This window comes from Mytilus trossulus, chromosome 11 (genome assembly GCF_036588685.1).
Source record: "Mytilus trossulus isolate FHL-02 chromosome 11, PNRI_Mtr1.1.1.hap1, whole genome shotgun sequence".
Classification (NCBI taxonomy): Eukaryota; Metazoa; Mollusca; class Bivalvia; order Mytilida; family Mytilidae; genus Mytilus; species Mytilus trossulus.
In genome coordinates this window covers 60,373,683-60,389,720 of record NC_086383.1, presented here as the reverse complement: position 1 = coordinate 60,389,720, position 16,038 = coordinate 60,373,683, and the positions used below count along the sequence as shown (strand labels likewise).

General features: G+C 31.7%; 1 protein-coding gene across 1 annotated transcript in view; it reads left to right on the top strand.

The window, feature by feature from the left end:
• The first annotated feature begins 666 nt into the window (after nucleotides 1-666).
• LOC134690517 (uncharacterized) overlaps nucleotides 667-16,038 on the top strand; it is a 63,128-nt gene continuing 47,756 nt past the window's right edge. The window contains exon 1 of the mRNA XM_063550485.1: nucleotides 667-780. The gene's annotated coding sequence lies outside the window, so the exon portion shown is untranslated. The remainder of the gene's footprint in view (nucleotides 781-16,038) is intronic.

The window sequence follows — 16,038 nt, the reverse complement described above, 5'->3', positions numbered from 1 at the left end:
TGTGAGCGTGAAATATATTTACAGTCGAAGGCTATTATAAAATAACCAGACCGTATTGTCATATAATTAAAATATGAAATTCACATGATCTCGAAAAAATTCTGCATATTAAATCCAAACGATTTCTGTATGCACAGCTATATGACTTTTAATGAAATTATACTGTCAAACCTTCTTAAGAGACCATTTGTATCAACCTATCAATTATTGTTGAAGATTGTTTGTTGTTTTTTCGTCGCTTATTTTCTTAATCGAAGCCTTTTATTTTCTTGTATTCCTATATGCCAATGCTTTACCTACTTATATAAAAATCATGTGATCTAATAAATAAGGCTTTCAACGAAAGTTGATTCGGAAGTTGAAATTAAATTAATGAAGCAATTTTCAAATACATAGATCTATACAACATTTTATCAATATATTTCTTTATGACTCTTACTAAACATTAATTCATCCCAGCAGAAGTAACAAAATTAACCTAACTAAGGCAATACACCTGGAAAATAGACATACTTCATACAGTGACGGTATGCATCCTGCTACTGACATGAAAATGATTTTATTGAACAATTAAAAGTATGCAATCACGTGATTAAAAAAATGTTTTCCGGTCATGGATCACTAATTGGGATATTTTATTTTAAGTTTTATGGATTTGTTTCTGGAAACAGTAATCATTAAGGTGTTAGATGAGAAATACATAGTGGGATTGATCGGTGACTAAATCGTCTTTAATGTAGTATTACCTGGATAAAAGAAATACGAAGAAATTCAATTAATGTAAGTGTATTTTTAACAAGTTTATATCATGTTCACTTATTGATTGCAGATTATGGTTGTTTTTTCTTCTACATTATATCTGCTATTAGTTTGTGATATTTTTGTAGTATATAGAACTAGTTTATTTTGTCGTATTATCGTTAAAATGAGTTCTAGTTGCTATAAGTTTATGATATTGTTCTAAAATATATGGAGCTAGCCGATATTGTCAATATGCAATAATTTGAAGTTTTTGATAGCAAGAGTTATGGCAAAAGTACCTGCTTTATACCGATGCATTGTCCATGTTAGATTGTAGTTGGATTTACAATGCCTAAGTGACTGTATTAAATTACGGATAATTTAATACTCACAAATCTATTTTTAAAAGTTAAATGTAGTATACATTGCACTTGACAGAAATCTAGCAATTTTATTATTTTTGTGATGGTAGGGTTTTTGTAGCTTTCATCCAACGCACAACGTTCATTGTTCGATAAACTTGTACCTTATTTATGCACATGGATTAATTAATCAACAAATATTTGATATATTTAACTTACTCCTGCAACCACTATTCTCTTATACAAATAGATAAGTATAAGTAAACTTTTGCGATATTGTAAATGTAGTAAACTAATACTGTCTCCTAGTATCCTGCTTAAGTTCGGTTTGTATCAACTAAAACGCATTCATGTATATGTGCATGTACACATATATTAATAAACAATTGAAATGTATGTGAATTATTTAAACGATGTCGTTTTACATAATCGATTTTTGTTTTATAGAATTCAGTAAAAGAAATTACATTATAATAATCAAATGATATAACTAAGAAATGTGTAATGTAAGGCTGTACGGTAACGTATAACATCAAATTTCTAATACCCGATTTAGTCTCTGATGGATAGTTGTCTCGATGACAATCTACATGCAACTTGTCACCTTATTTTTATACCATATGGCGTCGTTTAAGTATCGGTAAAAGGATCTTACTATCAATTTTCGATTTCGTCGGGTTGAATCGGTGTTAGAATATAGGACGTTATAAAAATATACATACATGTATGTAAGCAAAATAAAACCATATTGCATTTAGTACAGTTAGATTACATATTTTGCGCCGATTAAATGAGAATGTGGGAACCATAGTATGCGCTAATACCAAAATACCAGAATTTGGATGGCGTTTAGAGAATAAAATGGTGCTAAAATTTAAAAAAGGGAAAGACTACAATGGACCAAAAAATATAAAGAATATTTCAAATTTCAACTGTGTTTTAGGCATTTTTTTTTTTTTATCATTAAGGCTTTTAATTTGTATTTACATTTTTAAAAACAATAGTATTTATCTATTTGTGCGTTGATACTGTAGAACACATAAAGGGTTGAACAAGTGTTGAAGTCTTTGTTATATTGAATACATGTTGCATGTTTAAAAGATGTTGTCCTAAACGTTGTGCGAAATACTTGATAAATAATGCTTTGCAAAATAAATAGAAATGAATTACTTAGTCTTGTAGACAATATATATTATTTGAACTCATTCTCACTTCTTTATATTTTAAATGTGTCCAGTCATATGCATTATCTGCTAAAATTAATCATAAAAAATCAATAATAAAGAGGATAGAGAGTAAGAGTATTCAATAGTTGCTGTTTATCGTTAATATTTCATACATATTCAGGACAAATAAGTAATTAAAGCAACACGTCGGTTCAGCCACCTTCATGTATTAACTCCTCCTGAGTTGTAACTTTCTAAAAAATAATAACACCACAGCACTCATCCTACACAGAGCTTCAACGATATTGGATGTGTCCGCGTGTTTATGCAACCTGCGCAGCAAATCGGAGGTTTTACTGTATAAAGAGCTTTAAATGCCGACAGGAAAAGTTAACAGGATGACCAAAATCCATAAACCCGTCATTCATGATCAGCCTTTACCATGAATGTACTATATAAGCACACCAGCACTGTACATCGGATCGATATAAAACAAGTAATAATATATATTTATAAGTATAAAGAAGCTTAAAGTTTAACGAAATGATAAATTGTCGATTTTTTTTTTCTAATTAAATGTCACTGGATAAATATCCCCTTATCAAACATCACACATGCAAAATAGATGCAATTTTTTATTAATTTTTCGAACTTATTTTTGTTCCATTGTTGTTGTTTTTTTGTTACGGGTTTATTTAACTTTTAGTCACACCATTATATCGACTTCATATATTCCCTTAAAGCAATTAAACATTTTTAATTATTCAGACTGAAATAAATTTGATACTCTCGCCAAAAGCTAATTGATAAAAGGTCAAATAATACACGATCAGTTTACAGATTGTCACAGAGAAGATGAAGTTAATTCCAGATTTTCCCCGATTTTTTCTTATAGTATCATAAGGAAAAAGGTTCATTCTAAGTTTTATTTTTAACTGTTACTTGCAAGAAAATGTTAACATACATAGGCTTTAATTGCTTTCTAAAAATGTCATCTTTGAAAAAATAGTAGATCACCATCAGAAGACACGTTTATCGTGTTTATGTGTTCGTTTTTCTACATTGGCTTGGTTTTTTTTTACCTATTCTGACATCGGACTCGGACTTCTTTTCAACTGAGTTTTATTGTGCGTATTGCTTTGTGTTTGTTTTTTCTATATTAGCTAGATGTATATGGGAAGGGTTGAGATCTCACTAAATATTTTTAACCCCGCCCAATGTTTGCGCCTATCCCAAGTCAGGAGCCTCAGACCTTTGTTTAGTCTAGAATGATTTGGAGTTTAGTATGACGTCCACTCTCACTGAACAAGAGCACATGTTTTAAGGGGCCAGCTAAAGCACGCCTAAGGGTGTGGGATATTTATCGCAGTGTTGAAGACCCATTCTGGCCTTTGGCTGTTTTCTTTTCGCTAGTTGAGTCGGTGTCATTCTCAAATTTATTATACTGTTGGTGAGTTGTTTTTTTAATGCCACTCGTTTATTCATCAATTATGTGTATGTTGGTCGTGTTTTACATGATAGGGAAACATATACCTTTGATATTCAACTTTACTAAAAATTAAAAGTACAATGTACAAAATGGAGAAGAATTGAAAAATAAATCTGTTTTTGACAACGACCATCTTATTCAGTTAGCCAATACATCTTTATAACCAATATACAAAAAGATGTGGTATGATTGTCAATGAGACAACTCTCAACAAAAGACTAAATGACACAGAAATTAACAACTATAATAGGTCACCATACAGCTTTCAACAATGTGGAAACCCAATACCGTATAATCTGCTATTAAAGGCCCCGAAAGGACAAATGTAAAACAATTCAAACGAGAAAACTAACCGCCTAATTTATTGTGTATTGCTTTAGATAAAGAGCAAACACGTATTTAAATTAAAGTTTAAATTACATCCATATCTTGTATTCATAATATAATTGGTCAGTTTTAGATGATAAAAATAAATTGACAATATTCTATCTTTCATCTTAAACCATTTGCATAGTTGCTCTTGCGAGACTTGCAGATAATTCATACAACGAATAGCCGAGTTCCTTTAATGGAAAGTTCAATTTAATGCGAATAACTGCATCTTATCACGGCGGCCATTTTAAGCTTCACGTTTTAAAACATTTTAAAATGATTTTTCACATCCGGGTTTAATGGACGTCTTGACAATACATCCGGTTGATTACAAGACCGGAAGTTATTATAATTTAAGATTGAAAACGTTAGTCACCATGGTTTTTGAACAACATCATTAAAATAATTATCATCGTCAGTGATTGAATTTAGAATTGATTGTTAGAACTTAGTACTTATTTAATTAGTTAGATAACATACATCAATCTGAATATAGCAAACAAATTGAAAACATATTCCAGAAATAAAACAAACACATATCAAGACACATAAAACACATAGTATGAAGCTATATAAGCAAGAATATGCATATACAAATAAAACGTGTACGTGTAAAAAAAAAAGTTATATACAAACAAACCATATAGTTTTTACATGTATATAAAAAGAAGAGTTATATTCCAATAAAACGTATACAAGGTCAATAAGAAGAGGCATATATAAATAAAATGTATGTATCATTTACACGAAACAAACGATGAAGCATATACAAATAAAAGGTATACACATAATACAAAATAAAACCTACAATGTAGCAGTAGCAGGAAGTAAAACGTATGTATTATATACATGTACACGTAAAAACAAAGAGGCATATACAAATAAAACGTATATACGTAAAACAAAAATGCATACACAAATAAAACGTAAACAAGTAAAATAGGAAGAGGCATATACAAATGTAAAGTATTTATTATATACACGTAAAAAAAAGACATAACAAATAAAACGTATGTATCATATACACGAACAAACGATGAAGCATATACAGTGGAGATCACTTCTTATCTCTCATTAGAACTGTCAGAATAATCTGTCATAGAACTGTTCTAACCTGTCCTAGAACAGTTCTACCCTAGAACTGTTCTAAGTAGAACTGTCAGAATCAGTTCTATGTAGAACTGACTAAATCAGTTATAGGTAGAACTGTTAGGATCAGTTCTAGGTAGAACTGTAAGGATCAGTTCTAGGGTAGAACTGTCTAAAAGTGTTCTAGGTAGAACTGTCTAAAAGTGTTCTAGGTAGAACTATCCAAATCAGTTATAACAGTAGAACTGTCAGCAGAACAGACTAGATCAATCAGGACTGTAAAACAGTTCTAAATGACGTCACTGCAGTAAGGCACTTTAGAATTTAGAAGGAAAAAAATCAGTTCAAATTACTTTACTATATATAATAGCAGATTTTCTATATTTTGTACTTATCAAACGTTACATGTTCAAATATTAAAGTGAATAGAAAGGTTATCCAACTCATCGGAGCATATTTGGATCTGTGTTATACACTTATTTGAGATTTTTTGAGGGCTGAAAAAATATAGGGGTGATGTTCTCTGGGTGATGTTTTAATATAGCATAAGTGGTGCTCTAATTGCACCTGTAGCTTACAAATCCTGACTCCTTTATAAATTAAACAAATGTTTTTATCACAGTATAAACCTCAAGGATTATCAATTCGTTGTTCTTCTTTTGTTCAGGATATTTGATGTTGACATATTCTTTTTCCTTGGTTCTGCTTAATGATTCGGTAATTTCCGGTATTTACAATCGGTAAATAATTTAATAGACTTGTATGATCCAGACTACTGTAAACCAACTTATTTTCGCGAGCGATTTATTTTCGCGACTTTCGCGAGTAGAAAAATAACGCGAATATAAATCGTCGCGAATATGTACATCTTGGTTCTTTCCTTATTAAACTTCATCAAGTAAATCAGAAAATCGCGAAATTTAATAGCCGCGAATTGGTCAAGAAAGGGTGAAACGCGAAATAAAGTATCCGCGAAAATAAGTTGGTTTACAGTATCATTTTTATTAAACATAAATCAAATTAATTCCTTGGTTGGCTGTCAGATTTGTTAATTCAGCTGTTTTCGAATAATACTTCGAAATCAATGTCATTTAAATTTAAACCATTAAGTACATTAGAATGTAATCGGGATAATCTTATTCAAGCTATTGATTTATTTCTAACTATGATGTAATTCAATTTAAAAAAAAAGGGTTATTTTCAATTCTTAGGAAAGTCAATAAGTGCAAACATTAGTTTGATTCAAGCGTCTATACAAACTATATTGGAAGTACGTGAACTCATATTTGTGTATCATCCATTCATTATTAAATGTGCCACGTTGTAAGTGCTGATCAGGGTACAGGTCATGGTCTGTGATGTCATCAACGAGGAAAATAGGACGGAGTTGTGAATATTAAAGTGGAATATATTTTAAGTATTCTTCGATACAGATATTACACAGCGGTTAACAAAATCCGGATTAGCAAAACCAAAGCAGAGCTGACATCAAATGGATACACATGTACATAAAACATGACATTAGTAACTACTAGTTTCTAACACCAAGAATGTGTTGATTGAGTTCGTTTTGCGTAGTCTTAGTTTTCGTTGTCGTTAACAACCTACCTTCTATAAAACTGAATTAGAGGCAAAAATACGATACATCGTTGGTGAGAAAAAAATGAAAATAAAGATATTTACAATTAAACGTGTTAAAAATTAAAGTTTTAAATTGTTTATATCTCCTGGTTTCAGAACTACTATTTACTTGCTTCTCATAAGAATGCATACCAGATCGTATTATCTGTAACTATCAAAATGAAATGAGATTAGAGAATAAATAATGGGCTTAGGAGTTCTTATCATCAGTTCTACAAAGAACTTTCTTCAGTTTTTTTAAGAAGCAGTTGGCATTTAATATTATCTGTGTATGTACATTGTAACATTTCGAATATTCCTGACATATTGCATGTATTTGTACAGTCTAGTACTTGGTGTTGCATTGAAACGTACTATCCTTACATTTTTCAAACTTGATTTTTTCGAATTATTTGGCATTTTCTAATTCGGGAATATTTATTGTATTTGGCAAAACCATTCTCTTTTTCGGTGTCAATGATCTTCCACTTTATACTCAATATGATCATGTTAAATAAAACGATGTATGACATTCAAGATAAGCAAGGTATCTGTGACGAGTTGATTTATAAGGTTGGTTTTTTTATCTGTAAATTGTATCACACTTGGAAATCCTTTGATAAGTAATAACTTTACTGTCTCATTTGTGTTTTCCCTATTATTCATACTAGCTTGTCATTTGATTTAGTTTAGTTTTTTTTTCCAATTAATTGATTAATTGATTCAGTTGTTATCACTAGTGTTCAATAAATTAGTGTCTCAATACATATCTTCTTCCTAATTTACTATTTTGTAAAGCAAGGAATAATGTCTTTGACGGTAAACCGGAAACAGACATCACGATTTTTCTTTTGTATTCGTTGTTTTTCATTATCTCAATGTAGATTTAATGGGAGTGGTTATATTATAAATAGTTGAAGTTATACTTAGAAATATTTCAATTCATTAAAACCATGAAAAATAGTTTAATCTGTTTAAAACAAAGATTCAACATTTTTTAAAGTTTGTTTACAACATAATACTTATAGATCACCGTGAACTTGGTGTACTTTAATTCATACAGTAGCAAAATCCAATCGCCAGGCTTTTAATACATAAATAATAGAAAACATCATGCCATGCGTCCGTAGAGCCTTTTTAAATTATCATTCATGGAGAACACTCAAAAACGAATATTTTAAAACTTTATGATCTATGGAAACAGAGAGATTTGATAACCTTAGCTTTATGCTAAGAATGACCTCAAAAACATTATTAAAGCTTAAGCCATCTAAGATTTAGTTCGTTGTTGGTGGGATACATTTTTTTCATAGCTTCTGAATTGATGAACGACAATTTTCAAATAAGTTGAACATGTGTTGTAGGTTTATATTGGTAACCGTGATGTTTTCACCCTTCAAATCTAATGTCAGCACCGACTTTTAATGGGTTCTTGGACCAAATTGGCCTCAATATCATAGCTAGATCTTGCTCAGGGCAAATTTTGCTGTATTTATTTATACAATTTCTACAATAATGAACGAAACTTTAAATACATTTCCAAATATGTTACAAAATAGCAGATTCGAACCTCATTGAAGCAACTTCTTTAAAAAAAATAACCAATATTATTACGAAATTATGCGTGTTGAACTGTTGTGCTATAGATTAAAATGACGGCACTGGTCATAAGTATTGAACAATGACTTTTACTGTGCAGAAGACAAGCATTTAATCTACCTTGAAAATATCTGAAACCAACATATCACCCTACTTCATTAATTAGAAAATATCATCAGTGTTCAGATAACTTGTTGTATTGCTTGGTAAAAAAAATATCTGACATGGTGTATATATATAGTGTGTAAAATTGATAAAAATGTTCATTATATCTTAAAAATATATACGGAGATAGGATCAAGTTTCTACATGACGATATCAGTTGGGCAGTAAATAGACACAAAGACGCGTTCCATAATTTGTTGCAAGGTTACAGATGCTTCTATTACAACTAATTAATCAAAATATTACCGACTCTAAGGATCCTTGATATCACATATCAGATGTTAAAAAGAAAATCCAGTAGAAGACATTTCTAAGAAAGTTTATTTCATTCCATCGGATATTTATTATGTTGTCTATACAAAAGCTACGCCAGCGGTTTATCGTATTACATCGATAGCTATACAGATTACAGATTGCATAGTCTGTCTATCTTAGGAGTAATCCAGTAAGTAATGTAAAAATCTTTTTGATTTTCTATCAATATATTAGTAATTCTTATATCATTTAAACAGCATCCAAATCAGCACGCATATTTAATTTACCATGATCACAAAATACAAAAATCCATTCATGACACAAGATTAGTGCATGCACAGCAAATCGCAACATGCACTTGTCAACCGCATTGACTGTTTATTAACTATACAGTTGACACCATCAACTTGCAGAGAAAAACATGTATGACATCTAAAAATGACATGCATGTCATCAGCACGGAGCAAATAATCTCATTTCACTGCAAGTAGATAAATAAAGCATTCAGTTGTGTTAGGTATTTTGTCTGTTTTATTGTGTCAACTGCCTAGTAAAAAAACACGCAATGTGTGTTGACAAGCGGAAGTTGCGATTTGTGTGTCAGGAATGAAACGTTTCGAATGACATTTGTTAATAATTAAACTGCATTTATAAAACGTGTCATGCTGGTAGAATATATATTAACTCACCAGATGTACGGTTTATGACAAATAATACAAGCTGGTACCATCTTATGTCATATTTCAAATGAAGGGAAAAGTACTTTATCGCAAATATCGAGATAAATTGAAGATATGAAGCAGACCTTCTATAGTGGAGGTAATCTCAAAGTCTAAAATTCACTGGTAAATATGAAATGCAAGTTCTTAAAAATACTGATATTTTAGAACCCTGCAAGAAACCTTTCTTTTGTTTCTTTGTTATGTTATTTATAAATTCGGTTTAAAAAATATTTCGCCTATTTAAGTTGTAATCATTTCACTTCTGTGCATAGGCAACCTATTTCGCTGATAAGGGAGACATTTAGTATTAGAGCAGCATGAAATTTCATCCGAATAAGACAGCAGTCCAAATATTTAAAAAAGGACGAAGTCAAATAAATAAAAACCTGGCGATCTATAGTGGTACATTCTAGTAGCACATGACGCTAACGATAATGGTGGAAAGATTATTTATGGTATGTTATCATCTTGTCATTATTGCTTTGCTTAGTTTTTCCAGTTCTTTGCCATTTAAATATGTTTGCTGGCATTCATTTTACGTGATTGAATGAATGTCTTTTATGGCATTAAACAAATTAAAAGTTGTTTAAAGGTTAATGCATTCGCTTTCAATTAGTCAATTTATACTACAGATTATCAATACGAATCAAGAAAAATAAAATGTATTTTCAATTATAATTACTCTAATTGCTTAGGATGTTATCTAGATATGATGATTGATGGGTTTTTTCAAATAAAAATCCAAACCTGTCAAAGCTCTCCTGACGTTTTATAATTCTGGTACCTTTGATAACTATATATACATGCGATAGGAAAATGATAGATTTGAACAAAGTCAATTTTAAACATTCATATTATAATCTATACCAAGTGTTTTGTTTTGAATGTAAAAACTCTTTAGATGAACATTAAACGTAAAGTAGGATTGTTAATGGACTTGCTCACAATTCTCAGTCGTGAAAAGATATTCCCGGACACATATCCGAGCAGACCAGTCCTTGTCCTGCTTGTAACCTAATAATACTACGTGATTTTCAGAGAAGCAGCGGGAAGGAACCATATAATGTTTGGAGTACATGATCAAGTAATTTTGAAAAAAACATAAAATGCTAACATTTAAGAGTGTACACTATAGGGGTAAATTCAGTACATAAATATACGTCATCAGCGACCGCCCATTTGGGGGAGAGCTTTCTGTGTAAAAACTGAAGTCATGTGCTCTTTTGATTGGTAGATAATTTTTGTAATAAATATTTTTTGATAAATGGATCAAAATGGATCAGTGAAGGAATAAAGTGCGAATCTACAGTGTTTGTAAACAAGGCCATGTGAATGCCAAAAAATGCCGCATGATCCTATATTTTTCTTGTTGCAAAAGATAGGTCTACAATTGTACTTTCATAATGCCCGCGTCACACTGTCCCGATTTTTACGCCGATGGCAACACGATTATGGAAATTTTCAAAATCGGGACTGATCGTATCCAGATCGGGCTATTCGTAGTGCAATCTTTAACCATCGTAGAACCATCGGCCACTTTTTCTAGCCTTCGGGGACAACTTCGGGAAGGGTTCTTAATTTTTTAACATGTTAAAAAATCCCCAAAGGTGCGTCCGATGTTGAGGGTTCGTATTGAGTTCGTATCACCATCCTCACCATCGTTATGTCACCGGGAATGCATCTTTGAACATCGTATTGCATTCGTGTTTCCATCGTTTCCATCGGGCAGTTTTGACATTACGGTGTCTACACGAATGAATCACGAAGCTACCCGAAGGTCTATCGATGGCAACACGACTTCGTGAAGACCTCGTAATCCCGTCGTGTTGCCATCGAACAAAGGACGAAGGCGACAAGATGTAACTACGACGGCAATAAATCCAGCTAAATGTAAGTTAATTTTCGCGCTAAAATACATTTAAAGTGCCATGCGTGATATGCACTGGTCAGTCTATTACGACAGTTAAAAAAGACGTTCACAAAACATGGAGCTCATATCATATGATTCTATGAGAACAAGAAAGGCGACAGCGGTGTTTTCTATTAATTCAAATGGAACAAGAAGAGCAGCTATTACAGGCTCAGGATTTACTTTTGAAAAGTAAAATATTATTTTTTGTCAATTTTTCATATCAAGTAACATAATGAAAATCATAAACGCGCCTCGTACACCAACTCTGCAGGTACACGTATATAGGGAAACCACCTTTTTCTTCATTATTCTGATTTATTATGTATCGTCTGAGTTGTTGTCACACGAATGTTTACTTCATAACCATTTTGTTTTCTATATGTCATAATTTGCCGCATTTGTTGCTTTCCCCACATCCTTCCTTTTGTCTATATTATTATGATATTATCCTGGAAAGAGCTCTTTTTAAATAAAAGGGATCAACGAACACATTACCTTACCTTTAAGATAGATCAGTAAACATGGGCATAATTATGGGTGATTATTCAGACTAGTGCACACATTTTACAGTTCAAACAAGGCAATGCCGGGCTGGCATCCCCTCGTATGTAACATATTGGAGACAAATATGGACACTATATTTGTATATGACACATGCAGAAAAGAAAACATGGTAAATTGAATATGCATATTTGATACATAAACAATTTTTTTAGAAATCAACCAAAATATTCAGTAACTGGAAATACCTTTAATATTGTCTTAAGAACCAGCAGATAAAAAAATGAGCAACAAATTTCCTGTGTATTATGCTATTTCAAGGAGAAAAAACAAGTACATCTGCATGACCTTGACCTTTGGACTTAAACGTACAAAATGTCAGATCATTACAAGGAGGAACAATATACCAAATGTGGTTAAAATCTTTTGAAGCATATTGGTTTTAGAGTGTCCACAAGGGTGATATTGCCTTGTATTACAAATTGTACACGACGTCTTTAAGACATCGTATGGCCATCGCGCCATCATCGTAATCCATCGTGTAGCCTTAGTAATCCATCGTGTAGCCTTCGTGATCCATCGTGTAGGCTTCGGCTGAGATATGAAGCTTAAATACCCTACTTCGGTTAACCTTCGTATGTCCATCTTTTGCTATCGTATATAATTTCGGCACCATCGTTATTCGTCGTACTTGCTTCGGTCACTTTTTTTGGTATTTGAACGAGATCGGGACCAACTTCGTACGAACTTACAATTCTCGCATTCGGGTGTCCATCGTTTATTAAAATCGGGACAGTGTGACGCGGGCATAAATGATATATGATATTTTCCAAATGCTGAAGGTAAATCGGGTATAAATTTAATTCAAGACATAGATTAGCATTAAAGTCACTAGGAGCTTTTTTAATGAATTAACCCCTATAAACAAAACGACTCGATCCTACTATTTTTAGCGAATCTTTAATCTCAAACCAAGACTTTCATATCAATAAATATGAAATGAAAAAAACATCAGGTTTATATTACTAGGAATTGTTTTTTTTTTACTATAAACACAACGTCAATATAGTACTAAATACAAAGCTCGTCCAATTTACTAGAAAGCTTCATCATCTTTCCAGGGATATTGTCTTTCTTTTGAATGTTTTTGGGATGATGAATTGACATTTTTCAGTTTGTCAGCTCTTATTTTTCTCTGTACATCAAGCCATACAACAGCAAACTCTTCGTGACTAGTTATTATGCATTTCCATTCAAATGAAAAACGCGCACTTAATAAAGGTGTTGTATTTTGTATAAACATTACGCATTTTCAAAGACAGGGTGAACTAATTTGACGGAATTAGATCTAAAAGTGCCATGAATTTGCCGTGGTTTCTTGATCATTTTGATTGATAAAGACATACAAATATTCAAAATAACTGATTCGCGCATATCGACAGAAATACCTAATACATGAATTATCGAACTTTAAGGATTCCTACTTTCAATTTACCGGACGGTCATCCAAGGAAACACAAATTAGAAAATAAGCACTTATATTTGCGAATAAACACAAATTAACATGTCTGAATAAGTATGTGTTGCGGTGGGGTAAGAAGCTGTCGTTTAACAATACCATGTTTGCCAATACATTTTAATCTGCTAAATTGAAACTATATTCAATTAAAACAGTATATGTAAAATTTACAGAACTTGTTGTTGTCCATTCCTTTAATGTGTTTTATCATTTGATTTAGCCATTTGATTAGGGACTTTCCGTTTTGAATTTCCCTCGGAGTTCAGTTATTTTTTTAATTTGTTTTTGTACCACATGTACCCTGCAGTGATTTTTCCCTCGATTCTTACACGGAAGTTTGTTAAAATGACAACATCACTTTTCTTGTACTTATGTTTGATTCATCTCAATGTTTCCAGTTTTAAAATAATAAGTATACATTAACGTGTTTTTTTGTTTGTTTTCATTTTGTCTCCAAGCCGATTAAAGGTACATTGGTAAATCAAACCATAAAGAATTTGTTTGCAACACGACAATACGTAAAACTTATGAAATACATCAAACGAATTGACAACAACTGTCATATTACTGACTTTGTATAGGCATTTTATTATTTAGAAAATGGTGAATTAAGCCCTATGATATCAGATATTTCAAGTTATTGACTAATGAAGGTATGCTATTGATGGGAGTTTAGAGCATTAGGCCGATGTTTATCAATAATACTGGTTGACATTTAAGACATGCAGATTAAATTCTGCAAGTGCATTTGACATGATTGATGCATGAAGGTATGTCATTTGTTTGCTTTACCAGGTAATATTGGCGCACATCCCTCATTTGCTTTTATCAGATTAAAACATGTAAAGGACTTATTTTGTATTTGCATGTCAACATGCAATATAACAAAATACCTGAAATTTGCATTAAATGATTTCCATTATACATCAAACTGAATGGTTCTCTAATTACAACGTTTAAAATTGTACATGGAGAGATAATTATTTCTACTGATCAAATACAAACATTTCTATGTTTCCGGTGTCTTTTAATGTTTGAAATGCTTTATAAAAAAATTACAATGCTGCATATGAAGGATAATTGATAAAAAAAAAATCACAAAAATACCTAACACCTAATTCAATCGGAAAGTCCCCAATCACATGGCAAAACCAAATGACAAATCACATCAAACGAATGGACAACAACTGTCATATTCCTGACTTGGTAAAGTGGGGCGCACATATTTGTCGGGGACACAATTTCGCCGTTTTATGATTTTGACGTGTAAAAACTTCAAAGGATGGCTAAAATGATAGAAATATGCCGGTAAATTAGATTTTTATAACAAATATGATTATTTTTTTAACTACAACAAAATTGCGGCACTTACCGCAAAGGACGGAAAAACGGACAACGATTTCGGCCAATTTCCTGGATGAAAAACACGTTTTCAAAGAAGCATTTCTTGGTAATTCTTTGACTGATTGCCCTTAATTTCAGTTCTGTAAACCTTTGAAAAATGTCTGCTATTCATCTATAATGAAATTGATTTGACAAATATTTATTAAAGCTGCAGTTTTTTGGGTTTAAATAGATGTTAAAAAAAAACGGCGAATATGTGTCCCTCATTGACAAAACATCAGGCAATTGCATACACCGTTTAATCTAACTTTTCAGATGATTATTTTCAAACACACATGTTGTCAATTTTAAGAATATTTTGCATTTGAAGTTATCTTCATATATAAATATCAGTATACTTCAAAAACATATAGACCTGAACATAACCTGTAGAAAACATGGAAAGATATGGCGAAAATGAGCACCCCACTTTTCAAATGTAGAACATGGTGGATTGAACCTGATGAATAATTAACCTGATAAATGATGATTCTTAACTTCAAAGTTCAAACTAATTGTATATTAATTAGCTAATTATAACTTAGTGTGTATTCATTTATTTTCGTGGTAATTGCTTGTTTGTTGATTAAGTAAATTGCGTTTTCAACCTTAGTATTTCAAAAATTCAAAACAGTTTTGTTAATAGTTAATTTATAAATATCATCATCCATATCAATGATAATTCATGTCAGCACAAAAGTGCTGACTACTGGGCTGGTGATACCCTCGGGGAATTAAAACTCAATGACCCAGTGGTTGTAAATAAACTCATCATATATACCAGGATTAAATTTTGTAATTACGCCAGACGCGCGTATCGTCTACAAAAGACTCATCAGTGACGCTCGAATCTAAAAAAGGTAAAACGGCTATAAAGTACGAAATTGAAGAGCATTTAGGACCAAAATTCTTAACGTTTAGAATTTTGGTCAAATACAGCTAAGGTAATTTATTCCTCAGGTAGAGCAACCTTAGTTTCTCAGAAAATTCAAAAAGGAAAGTCCCTCATCAAATGGCAAAAACAAAAGCCCCAACAGATCAAACGAACGATCATATTCCTGGCTTGGTACATGCATTTTCTTATATAGAAAAAAGTGGATTGAACCTGGATGTATAGCTAACTAAACCTTTCACTTGTATGAC